We start from the raw sequence: 19352 nt of genomic DNA, 5'->3' as shown, positions 1-19352 counted from the left end.
TTCATGAGGCTAACGCTAGAAAGATTTGCCATCCCAGACCCCTTCATACACTCAGTATTTACACTTTATAGACAACCGCATGCTAGACTGAAAGTAAATGGAACACTATCCCCAGTCTTTGAGATTTCCAATGGAACAAGACAGGGATGTCCGCTGTCCCCCTCATTATTTATTCTGGTAGTAGAGACACTTATCCAGCTGGTTAGACAGACCCGAGAAATTGAAGGAGTTAAACATGACAGGGGAGAGCTCAAATGCACTGATTTTGCAAATGACCTTCTCTTCCTAGTGACCAATCCGGAAACAGGGCTAGACCAATTAGCCCAAAAGATCGAGATATTTAGCCAAATATCAGACTTTAAGGTAAATCACTCTAAGTCTGAAATATTGAACATCTCGCTCTCAGAGTCTAAAGCTTCCTCCCTGCAGAAACGCCTTCCCTTCCACTGGACCAAGGGCCCAAAAAAATATCTAGGGATAAAGATTCCGAGGAACCTGGACGACCTGTTCAATTGCAATTATGCTCCCCTTAAAAAAGACATAACACAGCTTCTACTGAAATACAACTTGCCTTACCTATCTTGGATGGGCAGGAAAAATGTGATTAAGGCCTATGTCTTTCCCAAGATCTTCTACATCTTGCAACTGGTCCCGATACACCTACCAAAAACGTTCTTTCAAGAGATTAGAAAACTCGGGGCGGAGCTAGCCGCGAGCCGGGATGGAAGCTTGATCTCAGAGCTCCACACAGACTCTGCTGCAGCTTCGGTTTAGCGGGTGACAGAAGCCCCTAAGATGGTGAAAACTAATAAAGAAAGGAGCGATACCGTACAGGGCACTCAGAAATCGTGCCAGACGCAGTCTGAAATGGATCGCTTTCTCAAAAAACGAAGTTTCTCGCCAGCCCACAGATCCAAGATGGCGCCGGAAGGAGCCAGAGCCGCCGCGCCACCAGAGGAATCCGATGGGGAAAGTTCCTGCACCATGTCAGAAGGTACAGAGCCTGCAGATCTACCCCTGTCCAGAGCCTTCTTTAAGAAGACGCTTTACAAGGCGCTACAGCCCCTGCACAGAGACATCTCTGATATCAAGACAGACGTTAAGCAGATTGGGGGACGGGTGGTATCCCTGGAGGAGACGCAGGCGGCCATAATTCAACATGGAGAGGCTGTTAAAAAGGCCATGCAGGGCCATAATGAGTTACTTACCTCTACGATCCTACACCTGGAAGACCAGGAAAATAGAAGTAGGAGGAAAAATGTCCGCATTAGAGGAGTACCGGAAGATGTCCCTCCTGGAGAAATTACAGCAGCAGTCACCGCTATATTTGCCTCACTTGTTGGGGAAGACAGGGCTGCGCAGATAATAATCGAGAGGGCCCACAGAGCCCTAAGGCCTAAGCCACAGGAGAACGGCCCACCCAGAGATATTATATGCGGATTACTAAACTTTCTGGACACTGCCTCCATATTGAAAGCTGCAAGAGAAGCCAAGAATATTTCATATAATGGAGCGCGCATCCAATTTTTTCAGGACTTAGCATCTAGTACCTTGGCTAAACGCAGAGCGCTGAAGCCGGTTACAGAAGCTCTTAGAGCCCACAAGTTGCCAGTGAGATGGCTATTTCCATTTGGCCTTGCGACCTTTAAAGAGGGCCGACAGATCATCATCAGAACACCGCAAGACTTAACCGATGCTTGGGATAAGCTAGGTATAGCTCCTGTGGAAGTCCAACCGTGGATGCCAGTTCCAGAAGATCTGGGCTTGCCTGACCTGCCAGAGATTCCTACATGGCAGGTGGTAAAAAAGCCGAAATCACCAAAGACCAGGAAGACAACATGAAAGTTCATAGGAACTGTGTATCTCCTTTTTTGCTCCTTTCTTTATAGCAATCCCTTATAGGAGCACTCTAACTCCATCATAGAAGGTGTTTGTAAGTTTGATGCGGTTAGACGATATGTATTACCATCACCAGAGGGCAGGAGTTTATGTTGTATTACTGATAGGTTGTTATCTCTACACAGCAGAGAAATACTTAGTGCCTCCTCTGAGTGAAAAATTATAGTGCAGTTATTAATGCCTTTTCACCACCTTAGGATAATATAATGTCGTAATACGTTGCTTAGACAACGTTATAGGTTTTTCACCCGTTACACAATAAGGTGTTATTCACTTTGTTTATGATAGAGCAGTTAGTCTTGATGTCAAAGGCTTTCCTACCTCCCAGGCAGAGTTGGGGTGTTGCGCCGGGCCTGGCCTGCCCTTCCTACCCGTTTGGTGGGGATGGCGGGTTGGGGCCGGGTGGAACGCCGTCAACCCCTTTACTGCTCAGATCAAAGTCAGCTGACAATTGTTTGTTCACAATTATGATTCACTGTACAATATGTTTTTCCCCAGTTCTTTACCTGTTTAAGGCTCTTGATAGCTCAATACTCACGCTTCTAATAAGGTATGGCTAACTTAAATATATTGTCACACAATGTGAACGGAATTAACATCCCTCAAAAAAGACGTCAGATATTTAACCTGCTCTTAAACAAAAAAGCGGACATTGTCCTTTGGCAAGAAACCCACTTTCGTCATGATCATATCCCCAAACTGCCCACGACAAAGTACTCGCAGTGGTTCCATGCAACACACTCATCTGCTTCTAGAGGGGTATCCATTGCCATAAGTTCTTCTATTCCATTTAAACTGGTTAAATCCTTTATTGATCCAGGGGGACGCATGATTATTATTCAAGGTACCATCTTTAATTTTAAAGTTACAATAGCCAACATGTACTCTCCTAATACAGGTCAAATTACTTGGTTGACTAAGGCCCTAAAGAAACTTAAGGAATTTTCAGAAGGTATGTTAGTAGTGGGGGGGGACTTTAATGTTTCACTGGACATTAGTACACAAAAGTCTCATAACATCACTAGCAAACAAATGGGGAAACTAATGATGTCATTAGCAGAACTGCGTCTATTGGACGTGTGGAGGACCATTCATCCATCAGAAAAAGATTTCACATATTTTTCCCATGTTCATAATTCATACAGTAGGATAGATTATTTTTTCTTGCCTGATACATATTTAACGTGTGTGAAAAATGTGGAAATAGGGAATATAGTGATCTCAGACCATGCACCCGTAACAATGGCGCTTTCTCTCCAATGTCTCCCACATAGAGCTTGGTCATGGAGGTTGAACACCACACTTTTAGAGTCAAAATCTCATGTGGACACTTTGGCAGATAAACTAGATAACTACTTCAAAACTAATGCCACTCCGGAGATCTCTCCCCCAATGTTATGGGAGGCTCACAAGGCGTATATAAGGGGGGAATTGATAGGACTAGGATCTTATATTAAGAAGAAATCTACAAAGGAATTGATGTCCTTACTTTCCCAGATTCAAACACAGGAGAAATTACATAAACTAACACGCTCTGACTCACATAAAGAGGCCTTGGTTACATTGAGACGTAAAGTCAAAGATCTTCTTAATATTAAGAGTGCCAAATCACTAATGAATCTGAAAAGTAGAATATATGAACATGGGGACAAGGGAAATAAGATGATGTCTTACTTAATCAAAAAAAGAAGGGAAAAGACCTTTGTTTCATCAATAAAGACTAGCCCAACACTGAGAACGACCTCGACCCCTCTCATAGCTAAAGCCTTTCAGTCATTTTACTCTAAACTTTACAACCTGCCAGAACCAGAGATACCTTCAGGGGAGGGAGACAAAACAAGGGCATCTCTGATTGAGGAATTTCTTGCCTCAATTAGGGCACCCTCGCTATCAGAAGAGGAAAATGAAAGCCTCCTCAGACCCTTCTCCACAATGGAAGTAGAGAAAGTCCTCAATTCTATCCCCATAGGGAAGAGCCCTGGTCCTGATGGGCTCCCTATCATTTATTTTAAAAAATTTAAAAAGATTTTGCTCCCTCATTTTACTGATTTTTGCAACTCGTTGCTGGGAGGGATGTCTCTAGCTCCCCAGGCCTTGAGGGCGCATATCACAATCCTACACAAAGAAGGGAAGGATCCGGAGGACTGTGGGAGCTACAGGCCTATATCCCTTCTCAACTGCGACTTGAAATGGTGGTCCAAGTTGTTAGCATCTAGAATTTCCCCCATGTTAAGTAGGCTCATAGATCCTGAACAGGTAGGGTTTGTGCCTGGGAGGGAGGGAAAACACAATATCTGGAGAGTAATTCACTTGATCCATAAACACCCTTGCTGCTGCTGGGAACTGATGCGGAGAAGGCATTCGACAGGGTTAGCTGGGATTTCATGAGAGCCTCTTTATTGAAATTTGGTTTTCCGCCTACCTTTATCTCAGCTATTTTTTCATTATATTCCTGTCCTATGGCTCAGGTTTTGGTTAATGGTGCCCTGTCGGATGCCTTCCCCATCAGGAATGGTACTAGGCAGGGTTGCCCCCTCTTGCCCACCCTCTTTATTTTATGTTTGGAGATGTTTCTCCTTAAGATACGACAGTCTGACAAAATTCAGGGTGTTTCTCTGGGTCAGTACCAGCATAGAACTGCAGCCTTTGCAGATGACCTGTTGATTGTCATTTCCAACCCTGAAGAGGCCCTCCCCACAGTCATGTCCCTATTTGACCAATATAGTTTAGTTTCTAATTTTAAAATTAACTTTTCCAAATTGGAAGCCCTACAAGTTAATATACCAAACAAGATTCTGGATACTCTTCGATGCACATCTTCGTTCAAATGGCCAACAACAGCAATCAAATTTTTGGGGGTTAATATCCCGACAGATTTGAGTCTGCTATTTAAATTAAATTATACCCCGCTACTTACAAAAGCCAAATCCTTCATCTCTTCATTAAAGGTGCCATACATGTCTTGGTTTGGTAGGAAGAACTTGCTGGCCACGTTTGTCCTTCCCCAATTTTTGTATGTGTTCCAAGCCCTTCCGTTACATATACCTACCTCCTTTCTAACAAATATTAGAAGAACATTTACTTCATTTTTGTGGAATTCGAGACGGCCTAGATTGGCTTACTCGCTTCTCTCACAGAAGAAGCACAAAGGTGGCATATCATTACCAGATATGTCTCTTTATAATAAGGCCATTCAATTAGCTAGATGGGCACTTCTAGCGAATGAAAAACTACAAACTCCCTTTCTAGACATTGAGAGGACTCTTTTAGGTACACATAAGCATGCCCTGATGTGGCTTCCAGAGACCCCTCTCTCTCTCTGTCGAGACATGTGCACACTGACGAAGAGTATGCTGATATGTTATCGTAATTCTAAGATGGCTTTGGTAAGGGGAAAGTTGATCTCTAAAATAGCCCCACTGGATGTCCTTCCTTATCTGGTAGATAGAATGGGAGGAGATGACAAGAGCTGGTGGCATTCATGGGGAGATGTGAGGATAGGAGAAGTTATAGACAAGAATCGCTTTCTGTCATTGGAAGAAGCATATCACAAATTGGACAGAGGGCCTCCGGCCCTAATACATAGTTGGGATTTCAAAAACATATGCAAAAAATATATGAAAGGATCGGGTCACACATTTTTGGAGCCCACATGGCTCGAAAATTTCACGGCTCTACCCACTATCTTAAAAAAATCACTTTCGGTGACATATAATAACCTTTTATCCGATATTAGCACCCCCAAGCCATATTATTTACACCAATGGGAGAGAGACCTGGGCAAGATCCTCTCAGATGCGGATTCCAAATATATTTTATCCCATGCACAAGGTTTTTCATCGTGTGTTCGTTATCAAGAGAACTCATATAAAACCATTACCAGGTGGTACAGAACACCTGAATATCTACACTCTATCGGCCTCTCACCCACAGAACAGTGTTGGAGATGTCAATCAGGGGTAGGATCTATGATACATATTTTGTGGTCATGTCCCAGAGTCCAACAATTTTGGAAGGAAGTCGAACAGAGCATAAATTCTATATGTGCAACCGATATAAAGTTAACCCCTGAGCTGGTGCTTTTGTGGATACCTGTCCCCAACTTTAAACCATCAAAAGCAGATTTAGTTACGCATATGATTGCCACAGCTAAGTTACTTATCCCCACGAAGTGGAGAGACTCCTCCCCGCCAGATTTGAAGATGTGGTTAAACAAGATGCATCAACTACATAGAATGGAGGAGACAGTAGGATGGATTCAGGGTAACAGGTCTAGATAATTAAAGACTTGGCTTCCCTGGAAACAGTCTCAGGAAGCTAGGGATGCGGAGGACCTTGACGGGCTGGGGGTGATATCCTAGTAGGAATATCTGTATCTGGAATGGTTTTAAGTTCTCATTGTGTGTATTTTTTGTGTCGAGCTCTGCCATGAGCTGGCCTAACTCATTATGTAGTGGCAGTATAGTGAGTGTTTAGCTACTTCATATGTTATCCGTGACTCAACAGATAATAGAGTATTAGCTAATTGTAAACAGAGAGCCTTTTTGTTTGTTCGTTTACCTTTATATTATTTTGTTCCCTATTTTTGACTTTATGTTTTTTCCTTATTCCCCTACCTCTCTTCCCGTAACTGTTACTTGTACGCATTGAAAGTGTACCTGAACATGGATGTATACTTTAGTGCATTCTGTATTACAATGTGGAAATATGCTTTTATGTTCTTAACAATCTGAAATAATAAAAAGAGATTTACAAAAAAAAACAGAGATTAGAAAACTCTTCCAGAAGTTCCTATGGAATGGGAAGAAACCTAGACTAGCACATGACCTCCTGGTTAGGAATAAACAGAGCGGCGGATTGGGATTCCTGGATGTCCTGAGATATTATCAGGCAATACAGCTAAATAGATGGCTGGAGTCGGTAGACCCCCAGAGACAACCTGACGTAGCAAATCTTATGCGACACAGTGTAGGGCCTACGCTCCAACAGCTTCTTTGGTTGCCTGAACCGAGTCATTCCAGGGGCAAGACAGATGACCCTCTATTGAAAGGGATAAGAGAGACTTGGAAAGTATTGAGCAAAAAACTAGCACCAGAACCGTCCCCTCTTTTGCCTGCAAATCTTATTCCGGGCCTACTAGGGAAAAATGGGGACATACACCAGGAAGTGTGGTCATCACTAGCCCAAGCCAGACTAGGGGAACTAGCTCCGGACGCAGAAACATCTATTATGAATAGATTACCGGACCGAATAAAAAACTCCACAAGCTTCTTTCTGACAAGGGCTTACATAGGTGCTGTGTGCGGGGAGTTGAGAGAGAGGTCTAACCCGGTGACTGACAGAGTTTGAAAAAACCCTTCTGTCCCAACTACGTAAACAGAGAAAAATTTCAGCATTGTATTCCTTGGTGGGAGCTGACAGTGAGGCCGGGAAACCTCTATATATCAGAGACTGGGAGAAGGAGCTTGACATGGTTTTCCCAGATCAGGGCCTCAAAAAGCTATTGGCCTTCTCACATGGACCATCTCCTTGTATACGGCTACAGGAGAATCATTTTAAGCTCCTCACCAGATGGTATAGAACCCCAGAGTTCTTACACAAATGCGGTCTGTCTCCCGATCGGCTTTGCTGGAGATGTGGCGATGGGGAAGGGTCTCTGTCCCATATTTGGTGGACATGCCCTCTGATTGTCCCATTCTGGGAAAACGTCAACAAGACAATTAACAAAGTCCTGGCCAAAGACCAAAAGATCACCATGGAAATGGTGCTTTTTTCACTCCCCTCTGACCTTTACAGACCGTCAAAGCATAACTTGGTGACCCATCTGATAGCAGCGGCCAAGTCTATCATTCCTCTCCACTGGAGAGACACCCAGGCCCCCTCACTGAACGAATGGATAGCCAAAGTATAACAAATATGTATTTTTGAGGAAATGTCAAGCTGGATCAAAAGATGTCACGACAAGTACTTGAAAACTTGGTGCCCCTGGAAGATATGGATCGGGACACAGGGATAAGTGACATGTATGCATTCACGGGTAGTTATTAGGCGTACATGGTCTTATGCAACCTGGAGGTTTTCTTATCCTCTCTTGGTCTTAACTCTCTGACATACCTCGCCACCTCACATTTCAATTGCAATGAGAGACGAGGTGACTCAACCTGTCCCTCCTCCCCCCCCCTTCCCTCCCTTCTTTCCTCTCTCGTTTCCTTCTTCCTCTCTTCTTCCTCGTCTTTCTCTCTTCTCACTCTTTTATCTCTTTCCTTTTCCTCTGTGTTACACTGAAAGGGTATATGTTCTAATTTGCCATTGTCTCCCTGAAGTGTCTTGCTTTATTTTATAAAACTTCTCAATGCTTTCGACGTCACCTAGGAGAAGGTGGCTCTCCTGCGCCATGAGTTACTGGACATGGACTAGACATAGCGCGTCCTCCACCTGTTAATTGATGTGCCCATGATCTGTGACACTCTCAATGTATACCTATGATCTCTGGTCATTTGACCATTGTTTGTTCATTCTTGATGAAAAAATAAAGAATTTATAAAAAAAAAAAAAAAGAAATTGTTGGTAACACCACCAAAATGGCTTTGTAACAGTATGGGGAGGATGTATGGATGCACCTTGGACTTGCTGGTCGCTGCTAGGAACTATTTTGTCCAAATAGTACTCCACTTTTACAAAATGACAATAATACACACAAAACCAAAGAAAGGAAATCAATTTTAGAGAAAAAATGTATAGAAAACATTTTTTCCTGAATATTTACTTGTATATAAAGTGCATGTGCTGCCAAAAATTGCAAGGAAGAGGCACTCTGATACACCCTTAGTTATACATAAAGGAGGGCATCATACACACCCTTTAAAAATTATAATTGATGGCCTGCTGGTGACTCTCAAAAACATTAGAAGCAAGGGCCTGCTGATCTGACCATCTAAAACATGATGGGCGGTGGCCTACTGCCGCTTTGGTGACTCTAGTTAACCTGGGGCCCATGGCAGGTCCCAGTGACGGTGACGATCCATTCGGATGTCTGGCCTTTCAACTTTCAATGTAATTGTCAGCTCAAAACCATTGTAAACTACGGGTAACGGGGAATCAGTGTTTGATTCCAGAGAGGGAGCCTGAGAAATGGCTACCACAGGTGGCGCGCAAATCACACACTCCCAACTCGTGGAGGTAGTGACGATAAATAACAATGCAGGACTCTTAAGATGCCCTGTTATTGGAATGAGTAATAAAAAATTACAGGGAATGTCATTGCGGTATGTTGCTTTAGATAACTTCTGCCTGATTGCACGTCCCCGTGACGTCCATGATCCATTTTGATATCTTCCCTATCAACTTTCGATGTTCTTTTATGCGCCTAACATGGTGACCACCAGTAACGGGGAATCATTGTTCGATTTCGGAGAGGGAGCCTGATAAATGGCTACGGCTACTACTTCAAAGCAAGGCAGCATGAGTTACGGGCCTGCAGGTGAGCTGACCCTGTAAAAGATTTAAGTTGTGGGCCTGCAGGTGAGCTGACCCTGTAAAAGATTTTAGGTGCGGGCCTGCTGGTTAGCTGACCCTGTAAAACATTATATGCGAGTGCCTGCAGGTGAGCTGACCCTGTAAAAGATTTGAGTTGAGAGCCTGCATGTAAGCTGACCCAGTAAAATATTTGAGTTGCGGGCCTGCAGGTGAGCTGACCCAGTAAAATATTTTAGGTGCGGGCCTGCAGGTGAGCTGAGGTGGAACCGACAAACCCAACTTGATTTTGATGGCTGAATTAATCTGCAGGTGACCGTCAAACAGCTCTACAGATTTGTTTCCATCTGAATCTTTCTCATGCTGCCATCTCCACACCATGTCACCTTGCCACTCATTTTTATCACCATGCTGCTGCCGATGCTGCTTAAAAGACCTTAAACTGATCACCAGGCCCACAATCTAATTAAGGTTTTACACACAAAACCAAAGTAAAAAAATCAATTTTATAGGAAAAATTGATTGAAAACATTCTTTCCTGTATATTTACTTGTCTATAAAGTGTAACTGCTGCAAACAATTTCAAGGAAGAGGCACTCCGATACTACCTGTATATCACATAAAGGAGGGCCTCATTCACATTGAGTTGCGGGCCTGCAGGTGAGTTGACCCTGTAAAAGATTTGAGTTGCGGGCCTGCAGGTGGGCTGAGTCTGTAAAAGATTTTAGGTTTGGGCCTGCAGATGAGCTGACCCTGTAAAAGATTTGAGTTGCGGGCCTGCAGGTGAGCTGACCCTGTAAAAGATTTGAGTTGCGGGCCTGTAGGTGAGATTACCCTGTAAAAGATTTTAGGTTTGGGCCTGCAGGTGAGCTGACCCTGTAAAATATTTGCGTTACGGGCCTGTAGGTGAGCAGACCCTCTAAAAAAGTATATGTGAGCGCCTGCTAGTGAGCGGACCCTGTAAAAAATTATATGTGAGGGCCTGCTGGTGAGCGGATCATGTAATAAATTAAATGAGAGGGCCTGGTGGTGAGCGGACAATCTAAGAAAATTGATGTGAGGTTCTGCTGGTGAGCGGACCCTCTAAAATATTGGATGTAAGGGCCTACTGGTGAGCAGACCCTCTAAAAAATTATATTCGGAGGCCATATATGAGAGGGCATTATGTGTGACGAATAAGCAATGCATGTTGATATGACGGAAGAGGATGAGAAAAGGAAGGTTCAACTATATACCCTTGTTTGTGGTGAAGTGGTGAAAGGGGTGCTGTCACGCCCTGCCCTGTGAGTAATCTGAAAACATCTGTCAGACTTGCTGCACCTAAATCTATCTGACAGATTGCTTTGTTGTGGCTTTGGGCAGGATCCCAACCCCTTACAGCTTCTGCTCATTAGTGATGCTATTTATAGCTGCCTCTCACTATAGCCCTTGCAGTTTATAGTTTCTCCTGGAGTTCTCTGTTGGTGTTTGGTGGATCTCCTGCTCCCAGTTCATCTTCAGTTAAGTCCTCCTTCCTTCCCTTCTGTTGTTTGTACTGGCTAGGTCTTAAGTAGACCTTGGTTCCTTCATCTTGCAAGGAACCGGTTGTCTTTTTGCCTGCTCCCTAGCTGAGGGTTTGTGTCATATGCAGCAGGGCTTAGGTTGGAGTGCATGAACACTTCTACCATTGTGATTTGTTCATGTTGGTAGCAGTCAGGGAAAGGCTCGGGGTTGTCAGGAGGTGACCTTTCCCTGTTCTCTAGCTGTGGGGGCTAGCCTGCTGTTTTGTTTAATATTGTTGTGTTTGGTTTGTTTCCCTTCCCTCACCTTCCGTGACAGGTGCATGGGAATACAGTCCATTAAGTACACTAGAAACAGCACATGTAAAGTGCCTTTATGTTCATCAGCATTCCTCTGGTGGAGTCAAGAAGTCATGGTCAATCCAGGCCTTGTTCATTTTTATATAAGTCAACCTGTCATCATTATCAGTTGACATATACACGTATATGTGTATATGTCACCAGCAGCACAAAATATACGCTAAGACAAAATGCTGGCGGCAGGGCAGGCCAGCACCTCTAAAGCGTAGAGCACCAGTTCGTGCCACGTGTCCAGCTTGGACTACCAGTAGTTGTAAGGCACTAAGGGATCATTGAGGACGCTGACACGGTCTGCTATGTACTCCTTCACCATCTTCCCAAAAATGTATCTCCTTGTGGAAGCAGGCCGCACATCAAGGTGAGGGAGCTGGCGGGGTGTCATTAAACTGTCCCAGGCTTTGGAGATTGTTGCCCTGCCTCTGTTGGAACTGCTGTGTGTTTCCCTTGTCTCCCTCCTCTGTTGGACAAGGAAGTACGGACTCTGCCGCCAGCATTGTCAAATGGAAAAATTTGGTGCAATTTTTCAACAAGGATATTCTGGTTTTGCACCATTTTGCTCATCCTCTCCACCAAAATAATGAGAGACGAGGATTTCTCTTTGTAGCAGGGGTCAAGAAGGGTGAACAAACAGTAATCTGTGCTGTTTAAAATGCATATAATGCGTGGGTCACGGGAAAGGCAGCCTCACATGAAGTCAGCCATGTGTGCCAGAGTACCAACAGGCGAGACTTCGCTGTCGTCATCAGGAGAATAACTTCCAATCTCCTTATCCTCTTCGTCCTCTTCTGCCCACCCATGCTGAACAGATGGAATTAAACTTCCATGGGTACTACCGCCTGTAGAGGAGGCAACTGTCTCCTGCTTCTCCTCCTCCTCCTCTTCAGCCTCCAATTCACACTGAAAAGACAAACTGAGGGTGGTCTGGCTATCATCAACCTGTGTAATGTCTTCCCCAATTTCCACCTCTTCCACATGCAAAGCGTCGTCCTTAATTGTGAGCAGCGAGCGTTTGAGAATACAGAGAAGTGGGATGGTGACGCTGATAATAGCGTTATCGCCGCTCACCATCTGTGTTGATTCCTTAAAGTTGCAGAAAACCTCACAGAGGTCAGACATCAATCTAAAATCTTACAAGTCTGCAATACTGTTGTGCCTATCAGTAGCACAACCCTAGAAGGTGAGCACCTTTGTCTTTCAATCATTTTATATTTGTGCTGGACGTACTATACTATTGTGCGCCCCCCCCCCCCACCCCCTCTTTTTGTCTTCATTCCCCTCATTATCGAGTAGGATCTAGATACGCCCGTGTTTGAAGAATATGTGGGCAAGGCATGGGGTGTGTCTAAGGTTGCTCAGCTCCAAAGCCGCCACCAAGTTACGGCCATTATCAGACACAACCATGCCTGGTTGTAGGTAAAGTGGCGAGAGCCACAGCTCAGTCTCGTCTCTTATCCCCTGCCATAGCTCTGCGGTGCTGTTTGTCACGTAAGCAAACCAGTTTAAGCATAGCCTGTTGCCGATTCCCCACTGGAGTGCTAAACTGATTCCAGCTACTGACTGTTGTCTGACCGGTGCTGCAAGATGATAATTCAGAGGTGGAAGTGGAGGAGGAGGCAGAGGAGGAGAAGGGGGGAGATTGCAGCCACTAACGTAGGTGGTGGCGGAAATCCTGATGGAAGTAGGGCCCGCAATCCTTGGCGTCGGAAGCACCTGTGCAATCCCAGGGTACGACTCGATCCTGGCCTCCACAAGGTTCACCCAGTGTGCCGTCAGGGAAATGTAGCATCCCTGGCCAAAAGAACTTCCATGTGTCAGTCGTTAAGTGGACATTCCCAATAACTGTGTTGGAGAGGGCACGGGTGATGTTTCGGGACACATGCTGGTGTAAGACTGGCATGGCACACTTTGAATAATAGTGGCGGCTGGGGACTGCGTAATGAGGGACGGCCGCCAACATCAGGCTGCGGAAGGCCTCAGTGTCCACAAGCCTAAATGGCAACATTTCCAGGGTCAGTAATTTGGAAAGCTGCGCATTTAATGCTATGGCCTGTGGGTGGGTGGCTGGGTATTTGCGCTTGCGTTCGAATGCCTGGGGTAATGACATTTGGATGCTGCACTGGGACAGGGAAGTGGATGTGGTCGCTGATGGTGCTTGTGAAGGTCCAGGTGCAGGATGGGAGGCATCCGGGTCTGTGTCTTGGACAGGGGATTGGCCAGCATGTAACACAGGGGAAGAGGAGGCAGTGGTGTTACCCACAGACACAGATTGTGGACCCAGGCGTTCGGCCCATATTAGGGTGCTTTGATGACATGTGGCGGATCATGCTGGTGGGGGTAAGGTTGCTAGTGTTCACGCCTGGGCTCATTTTGGTGTGGCACAGGTTGCAATCTATTATTCTTTTGTCGTCCTCACTTTCCTCAAAAAAGCGCTATACTGCCAAACACCTACCCCTTGGCAAGGGAAATCTACGCAAGGTGGTGCTCCGTGGAACAGTTGCGGTCCTGTTTGGTGGTGCCCAACTTCTACCTTTTTGCCACCTCTGTACTGCTCTCCTCGCTCGGCTTGTTGCCACCTTCCCAGGTTGGGTCAGTGACCTGTTGGGTCAGTGACCTCTTCAACTTCCTCACTCTGATCTTCCTCCTGCTTTGTTGAGCTAACCACAACATCAGTGATTGACAACTGTGTGTCATCCTCTTCCTCAACCTCTTGAGACAGTAATTGCGGTGGAGTCATTGGCAACTGTGTCTTATCATCATCCACCTCATTAAACACTAATTGCCGTTCCCCAGCATCATGTTCTTGTGACTCTGGATGCTCAAGAGGTTCGTAATTGGGGCACAAGATCTCAGGTCCCTCTTCAAGCGTGCTTGGCGAGAGGGCCAAATCAATTAATGGTGATGCAAAGAGGCCCTCGGAAAACCTGAGTGTGGGATCACTTGTTTGGCCAGACTGTAAATGCTGGGAGGAAGGAGGATCAGGGTGAGGATTGAATTTACCAGACTCCTAGCTACTGAGACTGGACTTGGTGGAAGACAGGGTGGTGCTTAACTGACTGGAAGCACTATCTGCTGCAATCCAACCGACCACCTACTCGTACTGGGCTGACTTCAAGAGTGGTCTCCTGCGCCGCCCTGCAAACTGGGACATGAAGCTAGGTATCTTGGATGATTGTTTTTCTTGTGCTCTGGCAGCAGGCACAGTTTCAACGCGCCCAGGGCCACAGCCTCTTTGTGCACCATCAGCATCACAGCCACTTCCCCATCCCTTAATGCTCGCCTTCTTCATATTAAATGTTAGATGCACGCTTGACACACAACATGTGGCACGGATGTCACAGTTCACAGCAAGCACAGTATATAGAAAAAGTACATAAAAGTATGGAAAAAGGAAAATTGATTTCACTTATATTTTTACTAACTCTTGTCCTGACACACACACGCTATTGCAGCGCAGATGTGACAATTCACTGCAGACACTGTTTATAGGCAAAGTGTGGATAAATTATAGAAAAAATTGTTTTCGCTAATATTTTTCCCAATATCTGGGCCTGACACACACACGCTATTGCAGCGCAGATGTGACAATTCACTGCCGAGACCGTTTATAGGAAAATTATGGATAAATAATGGAAAAAATATAATTGTTTTAGATAATATTTTTCATAATATCTGGCCCTGACACACACACGCTATTGCAGCACAGATGTGACAATTCACTGCAGGGACCGTTTATAGGAAAAACGTGGATAAATTATGGAAAAAATATAATTGTTTTTGTAAATATTTTTCCCAATATCTGGCCTTGACACACACACGCTATTGCAGCACAGATGTGACAATTCACTGCAGGGACCGTTTATAGGAAAATTATGGATAAATTATGGAAAGAATATATTTGTTGTCGCTAATATTTTTCACAATATCTGGGCCTGACACAGAGACGCTATTGCAGCGCAGATGTGACAATTCACTGCAGGGACTGTTTACAGGAAAAATGTGGATACATTATGGAAAAAATATAATTGTTTTAGATAATATTTTTCATAATATCTGGCCCTGACACACACACGCTATTGCAGCACAGATGTGACAATTCACTGCAGGGACCGTTTATAGGAAAAACGTGGATAAATTATGGAAAAAATATAATTGTTTTTGCTAATATTTTTCCAAATATCTGGCCTTGACACACACACGCTATTGCAGCACAGATGTGACAATTCACTGCAGGGACTGTTTATAGGAAAATTATGGATAAATTATGGAAAAAATATATTTGTTGTCGCTAATATTTTTCACAATATTTGGGCCTGACACAGAGACGCTATTGCAGCACAGATGTGACAATTCACTGCAGGGACCGTTTATAGGAAAAATGTGGATAAATTATGGAAAAAATATAATTGTTTTAGATAATATTTTTTCTAATATCTGGCACTGACATACACACGCTATTGCAGCACAGATGTGACAATTCACTGCAGGGACCGTTTATAGGAAAAATGTAGATAAATTATGGAAAAATATAAATTATTTCGCTAATATTTTTTACAATATCTGGGCCTGACACACAGACGCTATTGCAGCACAGATGTGACAATTCACTGCGGGGACCGTTTATAGGAAAAACGTGGATAAATTATGGAAAAAATCTAATTGTTTTTGTAATGGACCGTTTCAGCAGACAAGGGGTTAAAATCTGTTTAGGCGATATGCCCCTTTCTGAGAGACAGGCACAGCTACTGCAGAACACAAAACTCCCGAACTGGAAACAAAATAGCACTCCAAACTGGAACCTCGCGAATAGCTGCTAGCAGACGAACAGGAAAAGCATACAATCAGCTTACACTCCTGGCAATCAGTCTCTAACAGCATACAGGGAATCCCCCCAATAACGAGACAAGGCTCCGTGTTGAGGGTCAAGCAGTGGTCTGACGTGCTGGCACACCCAGCCTGGTTTTTATTACAGTTGTTGCAAATACAGGTCCGCCCACAGGGTTTTGAAATACAACCAATCAGTATATTACAACACATACAATGTAAGTACAGCAACCAATCGTTCACGCCCCCAGAGGACCAGAAGGGAGACTGCGACACAGGACAGATACAACATATCCCCACAATGCATCATGGTTTCCTCCTCTCTGTCCCGGAGACAACCGAGGAGCAATCCAATTATCTCTCAGGACAAAGGGAAATCGCCAATACACATGTTGAGACAGCAGGACAGACATCCCCATTTTAAACACACAATGGCACAATGGGACAATAGAAACACACCCAGCATATTCCTCCCAAGCTGACAAGTTACACTTATTATAAATTGTTACAACTTTGTGAGTTTACATTGTCCATACGTATAACTTACATCAATTTAAACAGTATAACTTGGGGACAAACCTATCCAAAATTCACTTGAATAGGTTCAGGGGTTTAAAAGTTAGTATGGGCCATAATCCTGAGGCAAGAGGCTTTTAAACAGGCCTCTCCAAAACCCAGTGGCGAGGTTGGTTTCGCCACAGTTTTCAATAATATTCTTCCTATCTCTGCCCCTGACACACACAAGATATTGCTGAACAGATGTCCCAAGTCACTGCAGGCACCCTCTATAGAAAAAGAATCGCAAAGTATGGAAAGAAACTCAAAGACTACTTTGCAAGATTAAATTGCTGCCACCACACACAATAGTCCTTAAAAGGACTTTTGAGTCTTAGAAACGTTTTAAAATTGAATAATTTGTGATCACAAACTCCCTACACTATCTGTCCCTTCCTAAGCGCAGCTCTCCCTTACTCGCAATGAGCCAAACCCACGTCATCGGGTGCTATATAGCACCCGATGACATGTTCCGGCCAGCCAATCACTGTAATGCCAGTAGCCAACATGGCTACTTGCATTACAGTGATGGCAGTACTTATCTGCGCATTTATTGGCTGCTTAGCAGCTGCTAAACATGCGGGAAGGAGACTCTAGCATGTTGCTCAAGCACATGCGGTACTCGGCCAAGTATCAAGTATCTCTATGTGCCGAGCATATCGATCCTCGAGCCAAACAGGTATTCAGCCGAGCATGCTCAGCAGACGGGCTCCTGTATGGAGTCAGCTGTAAAAGCGCTTCCCCTGAGGAGGATGGCAAACCCAGCTGACTTACAGTCGCCACCACCAGACCAGTAGAAGGAGCCATGGGACCACCGCCTGGCCAGATGGTTGGAGGACCTACAGTGGGGAAAGGCTCACTCCTGCAGCATGTACACATAGGCAACCTGAGAAGAAAGAAAGGCTAGTATTGTCACCTGGTCCCATCCCTAATGCCCCTAACATTAATGGAAAAAAGATTAAAATTTGCCATCATGTAAGAGAGAGAAATAGGTTAGCGGAAAGTATGCAACTCAGTTACCACTCCGGTCATCCGGCGGCTTTTCTTCTTGTTGCCCGCTGTCTGTGGGTGGCCTCTGCAACAGCTTGAACTGGGCTTCAATCTCTGCTATGGTCATCTGGAGTTTTTGCGAATCTGTGATTATGTGATTGCCCCGCTGGCCACTATTTCCTCCACGTTGATCTCGTTAAGGCTTTCAGTGGTCTGGAGGTTTTGCTGGCCGGGTGCCTTGTTTGTGGCCACCGGTTCTTTCACCTGCTGCTCCATTTCTTCTTCTTCTTAGTGACTGTTCCGCTACCTCGACCATCTTCTTTTTGGAGTGGTAAGCGATGGGGCTGTCCCTCTCCTTTCTCTTCCCTTTTCTTTGGCTGACACCTGGGGATGCAAGAGGGGGAAATTCATGTTCCAGGACCATCTTCTTGCCAAACACATCCTGGCTCATGTCCGGCACTTTCCCGTCCACCTCTTTTAGCTTCAGCACAACTGTCTGCCTCATCCACGGCTCCAGGGGTGGGGAGCAGGGGCTGTGGTTCCTGCCATTCTGTCGCTTCGGATGGGTGGTTGCCACCGGGTCAGAAGCCCATGATGTGGAGGCTGAAGCATCCTGGTGGGTCTCTTCTGCCGCCTTCTTCTTTTCTGAATCATTATTCTTGGTCTTGGTGGGCTCGAAGGTTGAGGCCATGTCTTCTTCCTTCTCGCCTTCCTCTCCCTTAAGGTGCTTCGCAAAGCAGCCCTTTTGCCACAAGGGGTGGGGCTATGCAGATTCCTTCTTGCTGGGCAGAGCTTCTTCCAGGGGAGATCTTCGCCGGGCTTCTTTTCTTCGTCAGGGTCCCCCAAGGCCGAAGTCTTCAGTCCTCGTCGGGGTTCCTTGTCGAGTCTTCGCAAAGTCTTCTCTGTGATCGCAGTCGGAGGAAATCTTCCAATAGTCGTCTTTAGCTGTCGAGATCCAAGTAAGCAGTGCTTAATGTCGTACACCAAGACTATTAAGCCACAGGCCAAGAGGAGGTCGAAGACCAGAACACTATTTTTCCCTGGGTAATAGCTCTACACTCAATAGCAGAAGTGAGCTGAAGCTGAATTTAATCAACGATGCTCAAAGGCAGAGTGCAGGGGGCACCCACAAAGAACAGATACTACACATGATCTTAGCCATAAAGGCAGAGAAGCAATTTGCTTAAACATGGGCATATGGGAAAGACATGCAAATTAGCAGAATCTGTTTTTAAGCTGAAACACTATTTGTCTTTCCCATATGCCCATGTTTATCCAAATTGGTTTACATGACAAAACAGCATAGAAAGGTTATTGAATATAAATGTTAGGACAATTAGAAAACGGAAAATTTGTATGCACCCCACCTAAGCAGTGAGAGAAGAGTTAGCTGGCATCTAAAAAAACATTAAAAATTTTCTCACCATAATCATAATCGTCTAGGTGTGCAGGTCCCCCAAGCTATCCACCTCATATTAGGCAACTTTGAGGCTTACCAGCTCTCAGTCAGATGAGAGATGAGCTTGAATGTCTCATTGTACACAAGGCTGCCTTTGCAAGGTATTCTGACTACCTGTCTTCTGGATAGACTGTTGGCTTACATATACTCAGCTGTTGGCATACAGCCTTTGTGTGATCATATGTTGTCTATTGTATCTATAAAAATAAATTATTAATTGTAGGTAAAATATTTATAATAAAAAATCATGAATATTTCAGTGGTGTTTCCATCCATTTCTGACCTTTTCCTGTAAG

At 44.8% G+C, this 19352-nt stretch overlaps 1 pseudogene; it reads right to left on the bottom strand.

The window, feature by feature from the left end:
- Nucleotides 1-18606: 18606 nt before the first annotated feature.
- LOC122933589 lies at nt 18607-18776 on the bottom strand (annotated as a pseudogene).
- Between the last annotated feature and the right edge of the window lie 576 nt (nt 18777-19352).

This window comes from Bufo gargarizans, chromosome 3, assembly GCF_014858855.1.
Source record: "Bufo gargarizans isolate SCDJY-AF-19 chromosome 3, ASM1485885v1, whole genome shotgun sequence".
In the NCBI taxonomy this organism is placed as follows: Eukaryota; Metazoa; Chordata; class Amphibia; order Anura; family Bufonidae; genus Bufo; species Bufo gargarizans.
This window is presented reverse-complemented; position numbering and strand designations above follow the sequence as displayed.